The sequence below is a fragment of the Rhinolophus sinicus genome, linkage group LG15 (genome assembly GCF_036562045.2).
Source record: "Rhinolophus sinicus isolate RSC01 linkage group LG15, ASM3656204v1, whole genome shotgun sequence".
Classification (NCBI taxonomy): Eukaryota; Metazoa; Chordata; class Mammalia; order Chiroptera; family Rhinolophidae; genus Rhinolophus; species Rhinolophus sinicus.
In genome coordinates, this window is record NC_133764.1 from 10,805,759 (window position 1) to 10,831,536 (window position 25,778).

General features: G+C 42.8%; 1 pseudogene; it reads left to right on the top strand.

The window, feature by feature from the left end:
• Positions 1-19,422: 19,422 nt before the first annotated feature.
• LOC109454423 (large ribosomal subunit protein eL24) lies at positions 19,423-19,938 on the top strand (annotated as a pseudogene).
• The last annotated feature ends 5,840 nt before the right edge of the window (positions 19,939-25,778 follow it).

Below are 25,778 nucleotides of genomic sequence, written 5' to 3' on the forward strand. Positions count from 1 at the left end.
AACCAAGGCAGATGAGACCCCCTCATCTTTATTTAAGAACAGATAGGGCAAGAGTTTTGTGAATCCTCATTAGGTAGGGACAACTCTACCCTCCTTCTCAGCTTGAAGCAGATATAGAAGAAATAGACTTCCCATCCCTCAACTCCCCACAGAGATTTACGGGGATCACATCTCTCAGGGGAAGAAAGGCAGGCACTTAGAAACAGGTAATTGGGTCTCTGCATTCCTGCTTGTCCAACATAATCTAAGGGGTGCACCGCCTGGAGACCTCCCAAATTCTTCCTTATCTGTCCTAACCATTAACCGCTGTGAAGACCTAACTAAATTGGGCTATTCACTTGCACCTGCATGATAGTAGGTCACCATGACCTTCATCTCACCCTAGCCTCATTATACCATCATTATAATATCAAACATATGCCTGGTAGTTCATTAATATCATTATAACAGGCTGAACTCTGGGAAGGGACACGAGCAGTCTTAGAGGATAAGGTAACAACCCCTTATCAATCAAGCAGTCCCATGCCCAGAGGGGAACAGCCTATCCCAGAGACAGAAAGATAAAACCTGCAGGCTTCTGTGAGCCACTGCTTCTTGAGCATTGAGCCTTGAGCTCCTCTCTTGAGCTTTGCCTTTGCTCGGGCCTGTTCTAAACCCTTTGGAGTGTACTTTCTCTCCTAATAATACCACCTTGAGCTCTGAGCCTTGGGCCGCTTTTCTTAGTGCTCGGCCTGCTCCTAATTCCTTGGAGTGTACTATCTCTTCTAATAAACTTTCACCACTTTACTTCTGTGTCTTCTTCAGTTCTTTGCTCGAGATACCAAAAACCTGGACAGCGCGCCAAGGAGGGCCCAACCCCTGGGAACGTAGCAGCTAAGTTTCCCAGTTCTCCTCCCTGAGGCCTGGGTTCAACTGCCTGTGTGAGAGCCAAGCCCGGACTCCCAGCTGAGGAGCCCCCCCCACTCCGGTAACACCCAGAGGGCAGATGAAGGCACAGGGTGAGAAAGACCTGGCAGAGCATGGTAAAGAAAGGGCAGTGGCCTACTCTGAAGCTGTACTCAACATTTTGGAGTTTATCTTAAGGGCAGAAGAAACCATTAAACTGGGTTCAAGCCATGGAGGGAAGAGACTCTGCTTTAGAAAGATCACGTGGAACAGACTGGAGGGAGCTACAGAGGGGCAAGACCTGGCTGGAGACTCCCACAGACATCTAAGTGAAAGATGATGGCAATTTAGCTTAAGGTAATGGAAATGGAGAGACGTGGAGGGCCCTGAGACATTCACAGAACAGAATAACAACATGATTTGGAAATGGTCCCAAAGGACAGGATGAACCAAGGGCAGCTCGCATGACTCAAGCATCTGTGTGGCTGTAGGTGCCATATGTTGAGATGGGATCTCCAGAGAGAAACAGGTTTGAAGCAAAGAGTTCCATTCTGATAGTGTTAGGTTGGAAGTGCCTGCAAGATGTCCAAGCAGAGAAGTCAGCCTAGCACTTGGGTATTTCAGGCTGGAGTCAGGCTGAAGGTATAAATGATATTTTAAATAAATAATATTTAAAGCTATGGGAGGAGAGAGAAGTGGAGGCAGGCTGAACGCTGAGGAACTCCAGAAGACTGGATAAGAAACAGCCAGCTAGGGAGAAGGAGAGAAGAGGGTGTTAGGGAGCAGGGAGGGTCAGCTATTCTGATTTAACAAGGAGATTAGAACAGTTTCCGTGGAGACTGGGGAGGCAGAAATCAGACTGCAGTGGGTGAAGGTGAAATCTGGCTGCGAAGGGGTATATGTGGAGGGTGTGGTAGCTGAAGGGGGGACCCCAGGACAGGTGAGACGGTACTGTTGGGGCCCAGGGCAGGCCTCCCCAAGATATCCCGCATGATTATTTCAAATTAAAATCACTCAAGAAATAGCAGGAACTGACCCTCGTCTGTCTCTAAGTACAGGAAATAAATCTCCATGTGAAAGGCGCCCTCCCTGCTCCTGAGCGCTAAGAAACAACCTTATCACAAGAGTTGTAAAATCCAGAGTTGAAAAGCCTGTATAACCAAACCTTGTAAGGCCTTTACTAATTTACTACCCAAGCCCAAACCTTGCTTAGATGCCTTTCTAATGAGGACCAACTTTCTTTGTCCTGTCAATTTTTCACAAATTTATTGTTTCTTTGTCTAAAAAGTATTACAAAGGTGCCTAGTTTGATCATTTCTTTGAGCCTCATCTTATGATTGAGCACCATATTGTAATTCTCCCATGCACGCATATTAAATTCGTGTTTTTCCTTTTAATCTAGTCATGTGTCAATTTTATTTTATTATCAGTCCAGCCATAAGAACTAAAGAAAGTAGAGTGGGTAATTCTTCCCCTCCCCGACAGTATTTTTTAATGCATTTAATAATTTTTGTTAAACATTTTTAATTGTACCCTTGTGTTTAATTTTGGGGGAAAATGCATGCTCATGGTGAATTACAGCAAGGTGGTGGGAACCCCTAGGATCTTTCATAATAAAGGAATTCAACAGTTCAGGAGATTGGCACTCAATGGTGACCCCATCCTGAGTTTCCTGTGTTGAAGGACAGTTTTGTGTATTTGATTTGCCTTCTTACATGGGAGATACCAGAGCACAGTTGAGTATTTAAGGAAAGGGCCAGAAAGGGAATCCTAGGCCCTCGCCATGGGCTTGGCCCATGTGCCAGGAAAGGAGGGTTGTGGTGGTGGGAAGTGCGAGTGCCATCTGACAGCTGCTGTTTTTACTCTGAAGTCTGAGGTGAGGTTCTCAGCTGAGAGCAAAGGAGAGGGACCGGGGTCAGAGCTTCGAGGAGAAAAGAGAAAAACTGAACAGGAGGCCTAGCTGGCTCCCATGGTCACTGCATTGGTCTCCTGTGGCTCCAGCTTCTACCCTGACACTCCTGTTCCCTGGCCTGTTCCCAGTCCAGCAGCCCCATGGAGCTTCCAAAATGTTCAGTGAGATGACATTATTTCTCTACTTCAAATCCTGCAGTGAAGCCAAAGTCCTCACAGTCCCTTCCTGCCCTATGGCATCTGGTCCGGTCCCCCCCCTATACTGGCTCCTAGTACCTCTCTCCCACCACGGAGTTTTGTGAGCACCAGGCACACAACTGCCTCAGGTCTTGCACTGGCAGTCCCTCTGGTAGACCAGGTTTCTCACTTTCGGCACCATTCACTGTTTGGACCTGGTGATTCTTTTTCATGGGGGGCTGTCCTGTGCCTTGCAGGATGTTTACAACCTCTCCCTACTAGAAGCCAGCAGCATGCCCCTCAACACACACACACACACACACACACAGTTGTGACAAGTAAAAATGTCTCCAGACATTGGCAAAAGTCTCCTGGGTAAGAAGGAATCACCACTGATTGAGAATCACTGGCCTAGAAGGCCTAGAATACCCACTGGACTTCCTCCTTCACTGCCCTCAAGACTTTGTTCCAATCTCATTTGCTCAATGAAGCCTACACTGATCACCTCATTTAATCCTGCATCTGGCCCCCAGCTCAAAACTCCCAAACCCCGATCCTGTCCTTTTTCGTTTTGCCATAGCAATTGTCACTTTCTCACATACTACATGATTTACTAATTTATTACAATTATTATGTGTCTTCTCCCATTAAAATGTGAACTCCTGAAGGGCAGGAGGGCGTACAGCTTTGTTTGTTGATGTATCCCAAGTGTCTAGAACAGTGCCTGGCACCTCCTAGTAAACATAAAATAAGTATCTTGGAATGGCTTAATAAATTAGAGGCCCATAGATTTCTGGGCACTAGGGAGTGCCCAGCTGAGGCTGATGCACATGACTTTAAGGTGATACTCATCTCCTGAAGTCACATCATGCCTTGTATTGAGAAGTAACTTTTACACATGTGGGTAAGCAAGCCCCTCCCTTACCTGAGGGCCAGAAACATCTTGGCTTCGTCTTTGTGTCCTCCGTTACCTGGCACAGTGATAGGCACATAGCAAAAACAATTTGTTGGATGAACTATGAAGACTGAGTTTAGGGCTGGGTTGAAGGAAGTGGAGGGTCCGTAATGATTAGAGATGGAAAGGGATAGATGGAATAAAGGCAAGAGTCACCCATGAGTAGGTGGGAAGCACCTCAGGCTGGGTAGTGAGATGTGGAGGAGGTTTCCAGACACAAGGTGGGAAGGAGAGCCTGGTCAGAAGGCCTGAGATGGCGGCATCAGACGCACTGAGCTTCCTCAGCATTCCCCGCTCTGTGGGTGTTGTTCTCCCTATTGGGAGGTAGGCTCTGAAGTGAGCCAGGGCTGGGGCTTCTCCAGCATTTTAATATCCTAATTATTCATGCCCTTCTTCTTTCCAAGAGAGGATTTAATATAGTTAAAAGAATACATGAAAAACATGAGAATATTTCACAAGCAGGGAAAGGGTGGTTTTGAAGTGAAGGGCTGACAGTAAAAGAATATGAGAGAACTTTCTGGGCAATAGAAATGTTCTTTCTTTTGATTTGGGTGTTAGGTATGAGGAACAAAGAAATAAAATGGAGTCACTATAGTGAAGCTGCTAAATTACTAAAATCAAGTAGGTTGAGGCACCAGGAAGTGATTCTATTCTTGTTTTTAACTAGCCTGGGAACTTAAGCTTTTGAAATGTCTAGTCCTGCAACAATGCCTGGATATATATACATCAAACCTCAAAATAACCCTCTAATTACCCCCCTGAAGGACTAAGGAAAGAATGTTTGGGTATCCAGACCACCTGACATGCATCATCCAGACCATTGGTCATCTAGATTACCATCTGGAACCGATCCAGAGGCAAGAATGCAGGACTGATTCTTTTCAAGAATGTACTTTTTCCACTAAGACCACTTGGCTTTTCTTTATTTTTTGGAACACTTTGGGTTTTCCCTAGTTATGTTTCCTATTTGCAGACCCTAAAACCCTTGAATCATTTATTTCTAGTCAAAGGCTTCAGACTCTCTTTGAGTTCATTCATTGGGTACATGGGTGTCAACATTTATTTTTCAAAACTCATCTAATTGTATATTTAAGGTTTGTGGTTGTAATTTTATCTCAATAAAGAAAAGAAGTGGAAAGAAGACTGAAAAAGCAAGGTGGGGCCATCACAAACCAAGAACAAGTATAAAATGTGGACCAGTGATGCTTTAATTGCTGTGTGGGAGGCACAAATCTGCTCTGAATGTCCTAGCAGTTAATGTAGGAAGGGTGACTCAGTCAATAACACAGTTCTAAGAGTCCCTGAGATTAACAACCAGAAAATTGCTCAGGAAAACTCCTCCTACTGTTGGTGTTAAGATCAAAACCATGGAGGCATTTCTCCTAATTTCCTCCTAAAAGGGTGGGGTAAAGAATGACCTCCTCACAACGCTTTGAGTGCAATAGTCATGGAGCATTTCTTAAAAAGACCCTCTTTCCATGCAGGCTGCAGCGTCACTGGAAGCACACTTTGGTTAAAGCAACTCTGGAGCCTGTTGATAAGCTGCATGGAGCATATAAAATGTATTATATATGTTGGATTGAGGTTTGCAAAACAAATTGTTTACTAGTAGGGACAGGACTATGGCCGCGCATGTGAGACTAATAAAAGTGAAAGTAAGCATGTTTATGTTTAGCGTATATACATAAAAGTAAACATGTTTATATTTATGTGTGAACCTGAGCATAACAAAATTGAGTGATAAACACATTCAACAAAACAATTTCTGGTTATCACCTAAGAGGTAAACAACTCCTGGCAGATAACTTCTGGTTATTACCTAACAAGTAAACAAGTCCAAGGGAAAGAGGATAAAAGCAGAACTCCAGAGCAATGCTATGAGTGGTCCGACTGGACGCTCCGGCTAAGACCCTTTTTGAGGCTCTGAGCAAGACACTCCAGAATGGTCCTCTGGGACATTCGTCTGGGCAATCCGACAGAGTCCTCTGCGAGGTCCAAGCCACGATACTCCGGGACTCTCCAAAGTTCTTCCTTGCAAGACCAGGTTGCCTCAGACCCGTCGTGGGCCCAGTCGTCTCTCCCAGACCAGGGACCTTCTTCACCCCAATTGACTCTGGGACTTGTTTCGTTATTAAATTATATTCTATTCTTCTGTGCTTACCAGAGCATTGGCCTCTGGAGGGACATTGGTTCCCAAATAAAGCTGTGCTACTCACTCTATCTCTGAACCTGTGTCAGGACTTTGTTCCCCACTCGTGCCACGAGTACCACGCAGGGACGTAGGGTTAATGGCCGAGGGGTTAATGTCCCCTTGACTTTCAGGAAGAGACTGAAATGTGGCAACTGCCCTTCCAGGTGCTCGCGACATAAGCTCTGACCTGTAATGGAGTTCTCTGCTTCTGCAGCTTAGCCTGGGCTGTCTTAGGAGAACGACAGTCATCAGAGGGGCTAAGGGAGGAGTCCTGCCTCCCGGACGAAATTCCTCTGCAGAGTTTAGAGTCTGATGTGGCAGCGAGATGGCCATAGGGGCATCAGGAAGCCCCCATGGTTAGCAGAGCACAGACACTGCTCTCTACAGACACAAGGATGGAATAGGGTCACAGACTTTGGGGAAAGTTGAAGAGCATGACAAAGACTCAGACCTGGTCAGAAAAGCCCCTGCCCCTAGCCGGCCCTGGAACACTAATGGTAAAGTGACCAGCTATCCACATTGCCTGGTGTCGTGCAGGGACTCTGGTCCTGCTCCCCGCACAAGAACGCGGGATATGGTGAGGCCAACGGAGCCATAGATAGGGGAGTCCATACCACTATATTCTCCCTGGTGGCTGGGTTGGAGATATAGGAAGCTGGTTCCACACGATGTGCAATCTGCCCGTCTGCTTCTCTGCCTGCCTGCCAACCAACCAACCCACCAACCAACCCCACTAGCATAGCCACGGCAGTTATATTAATGGCTAATGGCTAACTGGTAACAACTGATGGTCACTCAGCCACAGCGGATGGCCACCTGATTACAGCTGATGGCCATCTAATAACCGAGCCAGCACCTTTCCACATGAGGCTGAGAGCCTGGAAACTGCTCTCTGGGACTCTGTCCCCACACCTGGGATTTAGGTGTTTTATGGTACCCTGGGCTTTCAATCTTAGGCAAAAAGAGATGAGTTGGTCACCCTACAAAGGGGCTCCTGCAGGCAAAACCAACACCACCTGGCAACGTCCTTTAAAAGGGCTCCAAGGAGTTCAGCAATGGGGGATCGAATGCAGGAGCTCAAATCCTATAGCAGCTGCAGGGAGTTTAAATCTGCAGAGACAGACATGGGGCAAGTAAGTAGGTAAATAATCTTGCATGTTTGCAGAGGGCTGTTAATGGGAGTTTGGGGATCACATTACAAAAGCTCTATCTAACTGGGTCCTAGGATTGGAGGGGGGGCTAGTCAGGGAAGGCATCACTGAGGAAGGTACGTTTGATTTGACATGTGAAGATGAGAAAAAATTAGCAAGATGTAAACCCTTACATTTCTGATACATAGTGACAAGGACAAAATTCTGAGATGTGCTAAGTTAAATTACAGCAGGCCAGCGTGTACAGAAGAAAAAAGGGGTTAATCAATTAGCAACTGCAGTGCAAAACCAGCAAAAGACTGCTCACAATCCTTAGTGTATGTTGGAACTTTTAAATTAACTTCCAGGTGGCTATTTATGAGATTATCTAAAAGGAGAGAATAGCCAGTGCTATACAACCCCAGGAGCCTCTGCTTCTTATTTACGCATGAGCTTTCCAGGCTCTGCTGCTCTGCAGGCTCTGCTGCTCTGCTTTCCAGGCTTAAGCTTCTCCTATCCCCTTTATCTATAGCTAATGTAAATTCTTTCAGAATGGCTTACATGTTTCTCTCCCTTACTTGATGTATAAAAATGCTTGCAAACCTCCTATAGGACAGACATGTTTGTCTTTTCAATGTAGCCATGCTGCTGGTGGTTTATACACAGTGCCCCAAGACCGGTCTTCTTTATTTTGCTGGCAATGGCCTAATAAACTCTTTCTTTTACAAAGACTTTCAGCCATGAGAGTTAAAATTTTTGTTTAAGCAGACACACACACACACACACACAATGGATACTACTCAGCCATCAGCCATTAAAAATGATTACGCTAAGTAAAATAAGTCAAAGTGAGAAAGACATACTGTATTATAGCACTCATGTGGAATCTAAAAACAAACAAACAAACACAAATAAAACAAAACAAAACAAACTCATAGATACAGAGAACAGATCAGTGATTACCAGAGTGGAAGGGGTAGGAGATGGGCAAAGGGGTAAAGGGGGTCAATCGTAAGATGATGGATAATAACTACACTTTAGGGGGTGATCACTTTATAGTGTACAGATGTTGAATCATAATGTTGTACACCCGAAACTTATTTTTTTAATGCAGAAAAGAAAAAAAATCTATGCTTTTGATTCTATTCCAATGTTCAGTATGTCTAACTCTCTGAAAGTACTAAGCCATCTTATTTACAGTAGTTAGAAAATAAATTTTGATATTTAACTGGAACCCCCTCCCCCTTACTCCTCCATTCACAAATATCTTGGCTGTTCTTGGCCCTTCACTCTTCATTACAAATTTCAGAATTTGCATGTCATGGTCCATGCAAAAAAAGCCAGATCATAGACAAAGAAAGCAAATTTGTGGTTGTCAGGGGGATGGCAGAAAGGAGAATGGGATTGACTGCTAATGGGTACGGGGTTTTCTTTTGGGGTGATGACAACGTTTGAGAACTAGATAGAGGTGGTGGTTGCACAACATTATAAATGTATTAAAGACCACTGACGTGTACTTTAAAGTGGTTAATTTCATGCTTTATGAATTTCATCTCAAAAAAAACCAACTTCGATTTCTGATCCACAAAAACTGGATATAATAAATAAATGTTGTTAAGCCACTTGATTTTGGGGGTAATTTATTACATAGTAATAGATAATATAACATACTCTGTTTATAATATTGGACTTCAAAGATATAGAAATAATTCCTCATGTATCCAGGAAGGAAAATTAAAGAGAAAAATATCAGGATGTGCTCAGATTTCTCCAAAGCAGCATTCAATGCCAAAAGAAAATTGTGATGGTCAATTTTCTATGTCAACTTGACAGGCCACGAGGTGCCCAGATTAACATTATCTCTGAGTGTGTCTGTGAGGCTGTTTCTGGTTGAGATTAGCATTTGAATTGGTGGACTTGAAACTGCTGATGACTTGACTTAGATTAAATTTAGCTTTAAATTCTAGCTCTAAAAATCATCTCTCTCTGTCTCTCTGTCTCTCTCTCTATTTCTCTCTCTCTCTCTCTCCATATATATATATGGAGACCTAGCCTTTCCCCTGGATAATCAGCAACCCCAGAGGCAACAGAAGATGGCATCCTGGACCTGACTAATGGTCACAAGATCCGGACCTCAGGCAGGCTAAAGATAACATCTTGACCTAAGTTATGTTTCAGCTCCTGAGCCCTAAGATGGAATGATTCCCTGGCTACTTTCCCATGAAACCAGGGACACTGGAACAGACCTCAGACTGTCCTCAAAACCTGAAGAAATGATTTATCACCCTTGCCTCACCTCCAACCAATCAGCTCCCAGCATGACCGTACCCCCTAACCCAGGGTGTCTTGTGATTTTGCCCTACGTGATCTGTAACCTACACACCACCAGGGAGTTTGGGTTTTTGAGCACTAGCTTCCCGTTCTCCTGGGTGATGCCATTCATAATAAAATAGCCAATATTTTTCCACTGCAATTCTCAGTGTTCAGTGTTTGGCTCTGCTAGTGCCAGGTGGATGAACTCTTTCTGTTAGATAACAGACTCAGTAAAGCAGACTTCCCTCTCCAGTGTGGATGTGTGTTGTGGGGGCTAAAAAAAGATTAATGCTTTTCCTCCCATATTCGAAATTCTTCTAGATAGGCTAGTAATCAAATTAACAGAGATGGACTTACTGGAGATCAAATTTTAGTACATGAACAAGGGGAAGCCACAAAATCATGAAAATTCCAAAGACAATGAGGCAACATCGGGTATATATGACATTTTGGACAAAGGAAAAAGGACGGGGGTGGGGTATTAGATTTCAGAAGTGAGAAAGGGTGATTTACAGGTAGTTGAGGAAGGCCAAACACACGTGTCAGGAAAATTCTTCCTGGGCTACTCAGAAGCAAGGGGACACAACAAGACCCTGCCTGAACCCTCCTATTTACCACACTTAATTAAAATTAGGCTAAGGCGAACACCCTAAGATTTCCTTCCTGAAGTAAGCCTTTCTATCTGAATCTCTTGGGCAAGAAACAGGGAAGATCAAAGGTTCTTTCTGAGTCTTTCGTTTCTCAATAACCAGCATAAAATCGATATCCCAGAAGGCAACTTCAGGGTGGCAAAACTTTGGCTTCCTTCAGCATCATCCAACCCATTGAGGGCCTGAATAGAACAAAAGATGAAGGAAGGAGAAATTCACCACCACCACTTTTTTTTGCCTGCCTCACTTGGCTTGAGCTGGGACATTTCATCTCATCCTTTCCTGCCCTCAGACTACGATTTGCACCATCAGCTCCCCTAGTTCTCAGGCCTTTGGACTTGGACTGAATTATATCACTGACTTTCTTGGGTCTTCAGCTTACAGATGACAGATTGTGTCATTTCTCAGCCTCACAGTCATATGGGCCAATTCTTCATTTTTTTTACACACACACACACACACACACACACACACACACACACGGTGCCAAAAAAAATGAAGGTATACACATTTTAAGATAACATCTCTTAAAATGTATATACTGGGGGTGCCAAAAATATGTATATGCATGACTTATAGTCATCTTTTGTTATCGGTATATACTGAACATTACAATTTTAATACAGTTTTTTTCCTTTCTTAAAATGTGTATACGTTTTTTTGGCACCCTTGGGGTGTGTGTGTGTGTGTGTGTGTGTGTGTGTTTTCCTCCTACTGGTTCTATTTCTCTGGAGAACCCCGACGAATACAAAAATCAAGCAATAATGACAGTGGATTATCATAAGCTTAATGAGGTGGTGACACCAATTGCATCTGCTGTACCAGATGTGGTTTTGTTGCTTGAACAAATGAACACATCCCCTGGTACCTGGTATGCAGCTCTCTATCTAGCAAATGCCTTTTTCTCCATCCTTGTCCATAAGGTCCACCAAAAGCAGTTTGTGTTCAGCTGGCAAAACCAGTGGTATACCTTCACTGTCTTACCTCAGGGTATATCAACTCTCTAGCCCTGTATCATAATCGTGTTTACAAGGATCTTAATCGTCTTTCTACTCCACAAGACATCACACTGGTCCATAACATTGATGACACTGGGATGATTGGACCTCCTGAGTGAGAAGTAGCAACTACTCTAGACTTATTGGTAAGACATTTGTGGGTCAGAGGGCGAGAAATAAATTTGACTAAAATTCAGGGGCCTTCTGGGGGCTCAGTGGTATGGAATATGTTGCAATATCCTTCTAAGGTAAAGGATAAGTTGTTGTTATCTTGTGCCTCCTACAACCCAAAAAGAGACACACTGCCTAATGGGCCTCTTTGGATTTTGGAGGCAACACATTCCTTATTTGGGTCTGTTACTTTGGCCTATTTACTGAGTGACCCAAAAAGCTGTTTTAAGTGGGGCCCAGAACAAGAGAAGACTGTGCAACAAGTCCAGGCTGTGTGCACGCTGCTCTGTCACTTGAGCCATGGAAACCAGCAGATCCAATGGTGCTTAAAGTGTCGGTGATAGAGATGCTAGCCAGGTGATTATATTGAACACCTTCCATTGTGGAAGGGGCAGTAGTTTATTCTTACCAGAATAGACACTCTGGACATGGATTTGCCTTCTCTGTAGGCAATGCTTCTGCAAAACTACCATCCATGGATTTACAGAATGACTTATCCATACATCATGGTATTCCATACCACATTGCTTCTGATCAAAGAACTCTCTTTGCAGCAAAAGATTGGTAGCACTGGGCCCATGCTCGTGGAATCCACTGGTCTTACCATATTCCCCACAATCCTGAAGCAGCTGGTTTGAAACGACAGTGAAATGGCCTTCTGAAGACTTAGTTATAATGCCAGCTAGGTGGCACTACTTTTCAGGGTTGGGACAAGGTTCTCCAGCAGGCTGTATATACCCTGAATCAGCATTTAATATGTAGTGCTTGTTTCACTGATAGCCAGGATTCACGGGTCAAGGAATCAAGGGGTGGAAGCAGGAGTGGCACCACTCACTATTACCCTTAATGACCCATTAGCAAAACTTTTGCTTCCTGTGACTTTATGCCCTGATGGCCTGGTGATCTTAGTTCCAGTGGAAGGGATGCTCCCACCAGGAGACACAAGACTCCATTGAACCTCAGAGATATATCAACTCTCTTATTCCATGTAATGATTGCGTTTGCAGGGATCTTGATCACTGCAAGTTAAGAATGCCACCCAGACACTTTGGGCTCCTCATGCCTCTAAATCAACAGACAAATAAGGGAGTTATGATGTTGACTGGGTGCGGTGATTGATCATGACTACCAAGGGGAAATTGGACTACTATCCACAATGGTGGTAAGGAAACGTATATCTGGAGTACAGGGTATCTCTTAGTATTCCCATGCCCTGTGGTTAAAGTCAGTGGATAACTACAATCTAATCCAAGAAGGGTTAGTAATAGCCTAGACCCTTCAGGAATGAAGGTTTGAGTCACTCCCCTGAGGTGCTTGCTGAAGGCAAAGGAAATACACAATGGGTAGTAGAAGAATGTAGTTATAAATATCAGCTATGACCTCGTGGCCAGTTACAGTAATTGTTATGAATATTTCCTCCTTATTTTGTTATGAATACGTTTGTGTGGGTATACTCATATATCTATCTATTTTTGTTTTCTTTCCTCTCTTATTCCCTTATCATGTAACATAAGATGTATTGACTTCATATCATAGTTTTTAGGTATTGTTAATTTTACATCATAGTATTTAAGTTATGGGATATCAACAAGAGTAAACATCACTCAAGTACTTTACCTCCTCTTTTAGGAAGGGGTTAGTGCATTTTGGTTGCATACAGCACAGGTGAATCATGTTAGAATTACAACCTTGTTATTGTCTTTATTTGCAAATTAAGTATGGTTTAAGGAGATACATATGGGTACAAAATTAACAAGGGTTGGACTTGTCATGGTTAATTTTATGTGTTAACTTGACTGGCCATGGGGTGCCCTGATTAAACATTATTTCTGGGTGTGTCTGTGTGGGTGTTTCTGGTTGAGATTAGCATTTAAATCGGTGGACTCAGTAAAGTAGATTGCCCTCCCCAATGTGGGTGGGCCTCATCCAGCCTATTGAGGGCCTGAATAGAACAAAAGGTGGAGAAAGGGGGAATTCACCCCTTTTCCTTCCTGCCTCACTGCTTGAGCTGGGACATTTCATCTCATCTTCTTTGGCCTTCAGACTGGGATTTTCACACCATCAGCCTCTCTGGTTCTCAGGCCTTCGGATTTGGGCTGAATTATACTGCTGTGTCTCTTGGGTCTCCAGCTTGCAAATGGCAGATCATGGGACTTCTCAGCCTCCATAATCCTGTGATTAATTCTTCATAGTAAATCTCCTTTTATATATATATTATCTCCTTTTATATATATAAAGACTACACACACACACACACACACACAAACACACACTCACACAGAGGTTGCAGGGTCTCAGCTTCCGCTCCCGGCAGGTGAATGCAGAGTATAGTGAGGCCAAAAAGGAACAGCAACGGAGCCATAGATAGGGGAGTCATACCACTATATTCTTGATGGTGGCTGGCAGAGACACAAAAGCAAACATCCTCCAGTACCCCAACAAGGAGTCTTCCTGCACCCCAGTCTTGCTGGCGGCCAGGCGAGACACAGGAAGTAGGATCCACACAATCCGCAATCCACCATCCATACTTGCTAACCGCACTTGCTAGCCGCAATCTGCTCTCCGCTTCTCTGCCAACCAACCAACTAACTCCCTAGCTTAGCCATGGCAGTTACATTAGTGGCTAATGGCTAACCGGTAATAGCTGATGGCCACCCAGCCACAGAGGATGGACATCTGATTACAGCTGATGGCCATCTAATAATGGAGCCAGCACCTTTCCACATGAGGCCGAGATCCTGGAAACTATTCTCTGGGACTCTGTCTCCTCAGTGCCAAAAAATGTATACACATTTTAAGAAAGAAAAAAAAGAGTATTAAAATTATAATACTTAATATATACAAATAACAAAAGATGAATACAAGTCATGTGTATACATTTTTTGGGCACCCCTGGTATATATACTAGGTCCGCCAATTAAGTTTGCTAACTCATCCTAGAAAATTGAAAAAGTGCTACATACCTCATTGCTGAATATCACTATGGTCACCTTTAAAGTATTCCCCTTGGGAAGCTATGCACTGACGCAAGCGCCTAGTCCACCCTTCAAAACAGTTTGGAATTCTTTTCCTGGAATGGCCATCAGAGCTGTGGTCGTATCACCCTTGATGTCCTGAATGTCATCAAAATGTCTTCCTTTCAATATTTCCTTTATCTTCGGGTAAAGAAAGAAGTCATCGGGGGCCAGATCAGGTGAGTAGGGAGGGTGTTCCAGTTATTTGTTTACTGGCTAAAAACTCCCTCACAGACAGTGCCATGCGAGCTGGTGCATTGTTGTGATGTGAGAGCCATGAATTGGTGAAAAGTTCAGGTCATCTAACTATTTCATGCCGTCGTTTCAGCACCTCCAAATAGTGAACTTGGTTAACTGTTTGTTCAGTTGGTACAAATTCGTAATGAATAATCCCTCTGATGTCAAAAAAGGTTAGCAACACTGTTGCAACAAGTTCATGAAGTTAATTGTCACACCCTGCCCCTCCACCGTTTTGTGTGTGTGTGTGTGTGTGTGTGTGTGTGTGTGTGTGTTTCTCTGGAGAATTCTAATACAAATATCAACCAATGCCTACCAAATCTTGAAGGAAAAAATATCCAGCCAAGATGTCAATTTTAAAGGCTACAGGAACATATTCTTAAAAATAAAAGAATTCAAAGACTATAACAAAGCAATTTTAAACCCCTTCTGAAAAATGTACTAGAAAATGAATAAAAGAGATGACAGTGGAGAAGCAGTGGAAAGAAGACTACGGATGAGCCATTTAAACATATAAGTAAGACTATATAACTGAAGGGATTATATTTGCAGAACAGAAAGTAAATATTATAAAACTTGACAAAACACAAAGGATAAGAGCCATAACCAGGAAGTAGGATGGCTATACAGCAGACTACATATCCTAAATCGCTTTCCTAACTGAAAAGACTAAAATCCAGGATAAAATATTTTGTAAAACAAAACAAAACACTGCTGAGCTGGCACAAATAAAAGTATTCCTACAGAGGCCAAAACTGAAGCTAAATCAGGAAGCCTAGGAGATAAGGGAGTTCCAAAGTCAGCTTTTCTCCCAAGTGTTTCTGTGAAACACAGGTGTGGGGACAGAGCCCCAGAGAGCAGTTTCCAGGCTCTCGGCCTCACATAAAAAGCTGCTGGCTCAGGTAGTAAATGGCCATCAACTGCGATTGGTTGGCCATCAGCTGTGGCTAGTTGGCCGTCAGCTGTAACCAACGAGCCATTGGCCACTAATATAACTGCTGTGCCTATGCTAGCAGAAAAATGGGAGCTAGCAAGAAGATGGTGGCTGAGCTAGCAAGAGTGGATTGCAGTTAGCACGGTGGGTTGCAGCTAGCAAGTGAGGTTGGTTGGCAGAAAGAAGTGGTTGTGGATAGTGTGGCTTCTGCTTCCTGTGTCTCCAACCCAGCCGCCAGCGAGAATATAGTGGTATGACTCCCCTACCTATGGCTCCGTGGGTGTTCCTTTTTGGCCTAGCCACATCCTGCATTCTTATGTGGGGAGCGGCAGCTGAGACCCCACAGGCCACCCCGCACGACAACAGGAGACCTTGAGTTTTGCACAGATTGTTTTCTGGGATGCAGGAGAGACAGGAGATAAAGCTTAGGGCTCTCCCTACCAAGATAGTGGGAAATTTCTGCATATGGTTGAGACGTCCTACAACCTCAGTATAAAGGCATAGAAAAACAAAAACAAAAACCCATTTTAGGGAAGGAGGGAGCCAGGGAACTTGCCTGTCTTCACGTTAAACAGAAAAGAAAAAAAAAACTCTCCCGAGACCCTGAAATCACAGTCCAGCCTTTCCATGGTTTGTGCCTGTCATGCGGGAGACCCTGCTCGCTGCGCCATTTGTCATGCAGGGCGACCTGCGGGGTCTCTGCTCCCGCTCCCCATACAAGAATGCAGGATATGGTGAGGCCAAAAAGGAACACCCACGGAGCCATAGGTAGGGGAGTCATACCACTATATTCTCTCTGGCGGCACTATACTCTCACTGGAGGCTGGATCCACACTGTCCGCAAACCGCCATCCACACTTGCCAGCCCAGCCGCCATCTTCTTGCTAGCCCCCATTCTTCCTCCCTCTCTCTCTCCTAGCATAGCCACAGCAGTTATATTAGTGGCCAATGGCTCACTGGTTACAGCTGACGGCCAACTAGCCACAGCTGATGGCCATGCAATCACAGTTGGCCATTTACTACCTGAGCCAACACCTTTCTATGTGAGGCCGAGAGCCTGGAAACTTCTTTCTGGGGCTCTGCCCCCACAGTGCCCAAATCCCCATTATCTTAGGAGCCCAAGCAAACCTTAACAACAGAATGCAAAGGATTCCCAGGTTGGTAGTACACCCAGGTGCCCAGCAAAAGCAAACTCAAATTCTCTCTATGTTACCTCAGTCAAGGACTCAAAGTTCTCCCACAGATAAAATTCTATGAAAAAAGAGCAGCTCACAATCTAAAGCTATAAAAGCCACAACAGAGCTAAAAAAGAGCTAAAATAAACTGCAAAATTATACCTACAAAGACCAATGTCCTGCCAAACCACATTGGGGCCAGAGGCAAAAGGGAAAAAAATCACCAATATTGGGACTTTTAAAATTTAAAATGTTGATATTTCATTCATCGTGAATTTTTACATTAATTTTGACTTTTAAAAATATCACTTTAAAATATTGTTTATCTTTTTAATTATGAGTTTTTTGTTCCCCCTTAAATTTTGTGCCTGTGTCTTGCTTGCCTCACCTTAGGCCTGGCCCTGGCAAAGACTTCACTTATTGTAATTGCCAGAAACAAAAGATAAGTTAACACTGTGTACAGTGAGTGGTATTTTTACTATTCACTAATATCTATTTCTCTCCCTGCAAGAAAATTACGCTTTGCCACCCTTTGAAGTTAGTTTTGATTTACAATGAATGAAATGCGATTGGAAGTGAAAGGCGTCACATTTTGACGGAAGCTTGTAAAATCAGTGTGAGCTTCACCAGTTTCTTTCTTCCTCTACCACTACAACCAACAAAATTCTAGGCAGGGCTGCCCCATCAACCTAAGCCCCAGAATGAGGATGATGACATAGAACACAGGCCCAGCAATCCTGAACTGGGGGGAAAATAATCTTTGTTGTTTAAAGCCACTGAGGTAGGTGTTCAGGGTTTTGTCTTGTTTCGTTTTGTTTTTACCACAGCATAACCTAGCCAAACTTGACTGATACATTTATGGGAATTAAAAAAAGATGTTTGAAAACTTGACCAAGATATAAGAATCTATAAAGAATGTTCAAACAGGGGCTTTCAGTCAAGATGGTGGAGTACGTAAACACTGTGCTTGCCTCCTCCCATGACCACATCAAAATTATAACTAAACTACAGAACAACCATCATTGAGAATCACCTGATATCTAGCTGAACAGAAGTCTGATAACTAAAGATATACAAAAGAAGCCACATAGAGATTGGTAAGAGGGATGAAAAAACGGAACAGGCTGGTCCCGCACCCACGTATGGGGGTTAAAAATTGGGAGGAATAGCTCAGCGATGAAAGTCTCCCCTGAGGAGCAAGGGGTCCAGCCCCACACCAGGTTTCCCAGCCCAGGGTTCCAGTGCGGGAAAGAGAAGTCCCCATAACTTCTAGGTGTGAAATCCAGTGGAGACTGTGGCTGAGTAAGGGAAGGCAGCTAGAGTCCCAGGCATTCCTCTTAAAGGGCCCTCTTGCAGATGTACTTGCTGATGGACTCACTCAGTCTGAGCTCCAGCCCTGGGACAGCAGCTTGAAAGGTGCCAGGAACATATGGGGAGGAATTGAATTGTTTGGCTTAGGGTGAGGGCTGGAGGGGCAATTTTCTCCAAAACAGAAGTGCTGGCAGAAGCCATTGGTCCTTTGTTGAGCTCTCCCCTGACCTAGCCTGCGTGAATGCAAGCAGGCACCATACCTGAGTCTCCATCAACCTGGCTAACACCATTCACCCCATTTGGTGATTCCCTGAGACCCTACCTCACTCAACTTGCAGGCCCACCCAAACTGCTTCCAGTGGCTTTTCCATACAAATGGCCTGTCACGGCTCTGCAACAGATTTTCCTAAAATCTCCCAAAGGTTCACAAACCCTAAACAAGCAGCATGTGGCCTCAGCATGACCCAAACACTTTGCTAAGCAGTCCCAAGCTTGGAACTAGCTGCAGCCAGCCTCAATTGGCAGCTTAGCCTCTCCCAGGTACCTCCAAGTCCAGCACAAGTGGCAAACATCTGCAGATCACTTTGCAGCTCATACCAACCGGCCCCAGGCAGGGCACAGGCAGCAGGCTGAACTTGGCCTGCACCAGAGCCCCTCCCATGAAGCCTCAGAACGAACACACCTAGTGGCCAGCTTCAGATCACACCAGAGCACCATCCAACTACCTCTACAAACAACACACAGAAAGAGCAGACTCAGCAGACACCAGAGCCCCTCTAAAGTAAATCTTTCTCCATAGGGTCAGCCCCTGCATAACAGCTCCTCCACTGTAGTCATGGCCAGTCCTCACAATCAATCAGCCTGAGGATCAATCCCTCCCACTGACATGGCAACAGCAGTCAATACTCAATTACAACAGGAGGGCACATACAACATGCAACAGGCACACACCTGGAGCACCCAGCTGAGGTGACCAGAGAGACTGTGCCACTGGCCCCATATGACACCTACTACATAAGGCTGCTCTACCAAGACCAGGAGACATAGCAGCTCTAACTAATACATAGAAACAAACACATGGAGGCAGCAAAAATGGGGAGACAAAAAAACATGTCCCAAATGAAAGGACAGAACAAAGCACCAGAAAAAGAACTAAACAAAATGGAGACAAGCAAATCTACCAAATGCAGAGTTTAAAACACTGGTTATAAGGATGCTTAATGATCTCAGTGATAACTTCAACAAAGAGATAAGAAACATAAAAATGGAGAGAGAAAACATTAAAAAGAACCAGTCAGAAATGAAGAATACAATAACTGAAATGAAGAATACATTAGAGGAATCTTTCCTTCTTTCCGGCAGCCGCAGCCATGAAGGTCAAACTGTGCAGTTTCAGCGGGTACAAGATCTACCCCGGACATGGGAGGCAATACGCCAGGACCAATGGGAAGGTTTTCCAATTTCTTAATGCAAAATGTGAGTCGGCATTCCTTTCCAAAAGGAATCCTCAACAGATAAACTGGACTGTTCTCTACAGAAGAAAGCACAAAAAAGGACAGTCAGAAGAAATTCAAAAGAAAAGTACCCGCCAAGCAGTCAAATTCCAGAGGGCCCTCACTGGTGTGTCTCTTGCTGATATAATGGCCAAGAGGAATCAGAAACCTGAAGTTAGGAAGGCTCAATGAGAACAAGCTATCAGGGCTGCCAAGGAAGCAAAAAAGGCTAAGCAAGCATCTAAAAAGACAACAATGGCTGCTACTAAGGCTCCCACATAGGCAGCACCTAAGCAAAAGATTGTGAAGCCTGTGAAGGTTTCTGCTCCCCAAGTTGGTGGAAAACGCTAAGTTGGCAGATGAGAATGTTAAATAAAGATATGACTATAACTAGATTGTGGCAGAATTTTGTAAATGAGTTCCTTTCTCTGGAGTAAGACCTCCCTAATGTAAGCCTCTTAGTTGGAGAGATGTTAGGCAAAATGATGTCAACAAGCTCTGTATGGGTAAATGCAAGCTTTGCTTATCTGAACTGTAAGGGCATGTTACACAGACTACACTGTCTTAACTTTCTGGTTATAACTGTAAGTACTAGGGTGCCGTGTAGATTTAGTCTAGGTTGATTGCTAAAGAGGCACTTTTTCCTATAACTTGTGTCTGCAGAAAGTAAACCTTTTTAATGAATTATTTTCTTAAGTAATCCTTTTCCATCAGTAGACACATTTATATTATATTGGATTTGCCTTTTGTTCGCTGGTATCTCAACCTTTTATTAGCTAATAGCTGAGTTATAAGTGCTTAAAACTATCAGCTGTATTAATCTGCTCTTGATTTCAGATTAAGAAGTTGACATGGGGTGATGAACACACAATGGGATTTATAGATGATGTAATACAGAATTGTACACCTGAAATCTATGTAATTTTACTAACAATTGTCACCCCAATAAATTTAATAAAATAAAATTAAAAAAAAAAAAAAGAAGTTGACATGAAGAGCACAACTTCTTGAGTAGCATGTACTTAAAAATTCCCAAAGCAGTTTGTTGAACTTGGAGTTTGGCAGAGCCATAGTTGAAATTGTAAACATATCTGAGTAGCCTGCTGATGTTCAAGAGGCATATGTATATAAAATGTGATATGGAAAATAGTAATCATAATTTATGTTAAGAATAGGCTTGACTTCTACAGAAAGTAGGTCATTGCTACATGCAAGGATACAACAGCGAACAAGCCACATCCTCTTGAGAAACATGCTTTTTCACATACAGGAATACTAGGTGAAGGCAAAATTAGACATCAACACTTCCCCCCACCTCTGTTCTATCCAAGATGATGAAATTGATTATTCTTTCTAGTGCTTGTTAAATTCAGGCATTGTTTTAGGTGTTGATCATAACAAATCAATGAAACAGTCCCTTTGGGGAAACTTAAGCTAAAAAGATGTGTAAAATCAACATAGATATGCAAGACGTATTGATTAGTTTTTGCTTAGAAATATTAAGATTTTGCTTGAAAAAATCTTTATTGTGGTAATGTTTTCTTTATGAAAATACAGGGGGCAGCCGGATGGCTCAGTTGGTTAAAGCATGAGTTCTGAACAACAAGGTTGCTGGTTCGATTCCCACATGGGCCAGTGAGCTGTGCCCCCCACACACACTCCCTCCCCCCGGACCTAGATGGAAGGACAACAACTTGGAGCGGATGGACCCTGGAGAAACACACAGTTTCCCCCCCAAAAAAAGAAATGAAACTACAGGGAAAATAAGATTATTTGTCTGTGAACAAGGAAAGGTTAAAACCAATCAAAATACCCACTGTGAGTACAGAGCTACAGGTTCCACTTTTTGGAGACAATAAAAATGTACTCTTAAAGCAAAAAAAAAAAAAGACTACATTAGAGGGAATCAAGAGTAGATTAGATGAAGCAGAGAACTGAATCAGTGATTTGGAAGATAAGGTAGCAGAAAACACCCAATCAGAACAGCAAAACGAAAAAAGAATCCAAAAAATTGAGGATAGGTTAAGGGGCCTCTGGAACAACATCAAGCCTACCAACATTCACATCATAGGGGTACCAGAAGGAGAAGAGCAAGAGCAAGAAATTGAAAACCTATTTGAGGAAATAATGACAAAAAACTTTTTTTAACCTGATAAAGGAAATAGACATACAAACCCAGGAAGTGCAGAGAGTCCCGAACAAGATGAACTCAAAGAGGTCCACACCAAGACACATCAGTTAAAATGCCAAAGGTTAAAGGCAAAGAGGGAAACTTAAAAGCAGTAAGAGAAAAGCAGCCAGTTACCTACAAGGAAGCTTCCATAAGACTGTCAGCTGATTTCTCAAAAGAAACTTTACAGGCCAGAAGGAATTGGCATGAAATATTCAAAGTGAGGGAAACCAAGGACCTACAACCAAGATTACTCTACCCAGCAAACCTATCATTTAGAACGAAAAGACAGCTAGAGTTTCCCAGACCAGAAAAAGGTAAAGGAGTTCCTCACTGCCAAACCAGTACTACAAGAAATGTTAAAGGGACTTCTTTAAGAAAAAGGAGGAAAATAAAAAATGTGAAGAATAAAATGACAATAACTACATATCTGTTAACAATTACTTTAAATGCAAATGGATTAAATATTCTAATCAAAAGACATAGGGTGGCTGAATGGATAAGAAAACAAGACCCTTATATATGCTGCCTACAAGAGACTCACTTCAGATTGAAAGACACACACAGACTGAATATAAAGGGATGGAAAACCGTATTTCATGAAAATGGAAGCAACAACAAAAACCTGGGGTAGCAATACTCATACCAGACAAAATAGACTTTAAAATAAAGGCTATAATAAGAGACAAGGAAGGATCCAGTAATCCCACTTCCGGGTATTTATCCGAAGAAACCCAAAACACTACTTCGAAGGAAATGTGCATCCATATGTTCATTGCAGCATTATTTACAATAGCCAAGATATGGAGATAACTGGGGCAGCTGGATGGCTCAGTTTGTTGGAGCGCGAGCTCTCAACAATAAGGTTGCTGGTTCAATTCCCGCATGGGATGGTGGGCTGTGCCCCCTGCAACTAAAGATTGAAAACAGCGACTGGACTTGGAACTGAGCTGCACCCTCCACAACTAGATTGAAGGACAACGACTTGGAGCTGATGGGCCCTGGAGAAACACACTGTTCCCCAATATTCCCCAATAAAATTAAATAAAAAAGATATGGAGACAACCTGGGTGTCCATAGATGGATGAATGGATAAAGAAGAGGTGGTACATATATACAATGGAATATTACTCAGCCATAAAAAAGAATGAAATTTTGCCATCTACAACAACATGGATGGACCTAGAGGGTATTGTGCTGAGTGAAGTAAGTCAAACAGAGAAAGACAAATGCCATATGATTTCACTTATATATGGAATCTCAAGAACAAAATAAACAAACAAGGAAAACAGAAACAAACTCATAGATACAGAGAACATTTCAATGGTTGCCAGCTGGGAGGGTGGTTGGGGGGGTGACAAAGGGGAAGGGATTAAGATGTATCAATTGTTAGTTACAAAATAGTCATGGGGATGTAAAGTACAGCATAAGGAATATAGTCAATAATATCGTAATAACTATGTATGGTGTCAGATGGGTACTAAACCTATTGAGTGATCACTTCGTAAGTTATATAAATGTCTAATCACTATGTTGTGCATCAGAAACTAATATAATGTTGTATGTCAACTGTAATTGAAAAATTCAAAATTATTTAAAAAACAAAGAATCATGAAGTAGATTTGGAAAATAGCCATATATAAATTCTAGAAAGAAAAAAATATTTAAAAATTAAAATAATAGATGAAATAAACAGAATAGGCTTAACTAAAGAAAATAGTGAATCAAAGGATAGATCTGAATATATTCAAGAGAGACAATGTGACCAAAAAAAAGAGAGAGATTAAGAGATATGGACAGTTAAAGTCAGAAAGCCTAATATATATCTAATCAGAATTCCAGAAGGAGAAATTAGAGAGAATGGAAAAAAGGTAATATTTTCTAGAATTATTGAGAGATATCAATCCTTATCTTCAGAAAGGCCACAATATCACAAGAGGGCTGTGGTAAACATAAAGGAAGCCACATTTAGACATGTGATAGTAAAATTATGAAATACTAAGGAAAGGAGAACTTATAAATAGCCAAAGGGAAAAGGCAGATTTCATACATAGGAAAAGCAATTAGACTAATGACTGAATTCTCAACAGCAACTAATGAAGCCAGGAGACAAAAGAATAATGTTTCATGTTCTGAGAGAACATAACTTCCAATCTAGAATTCAATAACCAGCAACTCTATCTTTCAAGAAAAAAAGTGGAAAGACACCAATCACAAAGACCACATACTTTGATTCCATTTATATGAAATGTTCAGAATAAGCAATTCTATACAGATGGAAAGTAGATAAATGGTTGCTTAGTGCTGGAAGGGGGCATGGGAGCAATAGCTAAAGATAATGTGGTTTCTTTTTCTCAAATGATGAAAATGTTCTAAAATTAATTGTGATTATTGCATGCATCTGTGAATACAATAAAAATTATTGAATTGTACACTTGAAATGGGTGAATTGTAATACATATATTATATCTCAATAAAGTTGCTATTAATTTTTTAAAAGAGAGAGAAGAAGAAAGGTGAAGTTTCACCTCCAGGATGGCAGCATGAGGAGCTCCATGGACCACTTCCCAGTGAAACAGATATAACTGGTGAAAACTATTTTTAATGTATTTCAAAGTTTGGTAATTGTCCTAAGAGTATTCCACAGATAAAGAAACATTTATTCAAGAAAATTTACTAAAACTTAGTAAGAACAGTGAGAGTTTATGGTATTTGCACCATGACCTGCTCCCTCTCTACATTCACACTCCTCACCCCCCTCCCCAGCTCACTTTGATGGAAGCTCCATTCTGGGCAAGTGTGGCCAAGAAGACAAGACTTGCTCTTCCCTCAGCTCTTGGTCAAGGGATACAATAGAAACAGGCCTTACCCCTGGTATGGCAGGCGAAGAACCCTGGAGACCCAACTGTGCTCACCTCAGCTCACTCATAGGGCTCCATGCTGGGGAGAAGCCAGCAGAGAAGATTGGAGGCTACCACCCCCACTCAGCATCCAGGGTAGTGGCTCAGAGATTTTGCCCAGGGGGTCAGGGTAGTTCACAAAAACAGAAAGATCTGACACTATCTCCAAAGAACTGACTTTATTTGAAACAAGTTTAAGTCTTAGGGCACTCTCTAAAACAGTGGAGATTTTGGTGGTAAGCAAATAAGAGGAGGCTGGTAGTTCATTTTAATTAAGAGCAACAGTTAAACCATAGACCAGTTAGTTCACCAGCAAGAACAAGGCAGGGAGTGAAAGAGAGGAATAGCTAAGGGCTCTCTTGGGATCAGAACAAAGCTTAAATAACTGGCTTCAAAAACTACCTTTGCCATCCACCACAGATGAGTAAATATTTGCAATTTGAATCTAACCAAGTTAATTGCCTAATAAAACAAAAGCACACAGTCTTTGGAGTAATATTGTAGAATCCAGAGTCACCATAACATAACATTGACAATGTCCAAATACAATCCAAATTATATACAAATAACCAGAAAAATGTAACTGATTCAAAAGGGAAAAGGAAAATCAACAGAGACCAACCTTGACATAAAGATTGGAATTATTGTACAATGACTTAAAACAGCTCAATGAGGTAAATAAATATACTATTTTTCCCACCCTTCTACCACCCCCCCACACACACTCTGGTTCAAGCCGTTGTTTCTCAGTCTAGTTGTGTAGGACACAGCTCTCTGGACCATGGTATTATGAGCCTTGCGCTCCCCCCAGCTGAGGCAGTCTCAGCAGCCCCAAGCAGCTCACAGCAATTCATGCCAAGGTAGCCCCCAGCAGCACTCAGCAGCCCGAGGCAGCTCACAGCAGCCTATGCCAACCTCCAGCTGCTCATGGCAGCCCAGCTCCAGGGAGAGCTGTTGCTCACAATCTTAGCAGTAGAGGGCACTGTTCACTGGCCCATGTGGGAATCGAACCGACGGTCTCGGCGCTAGAAGCACGGCACTCCAAACACCACCTGAGCCACCGGCCTGGCCCAATATACTCTTATAATGAGTTAAAAGTTAAGAAATTTCAACAGTGAGAAAGAACAAAAGAAAGATAAACAGACACACATAGTTCATCCTTG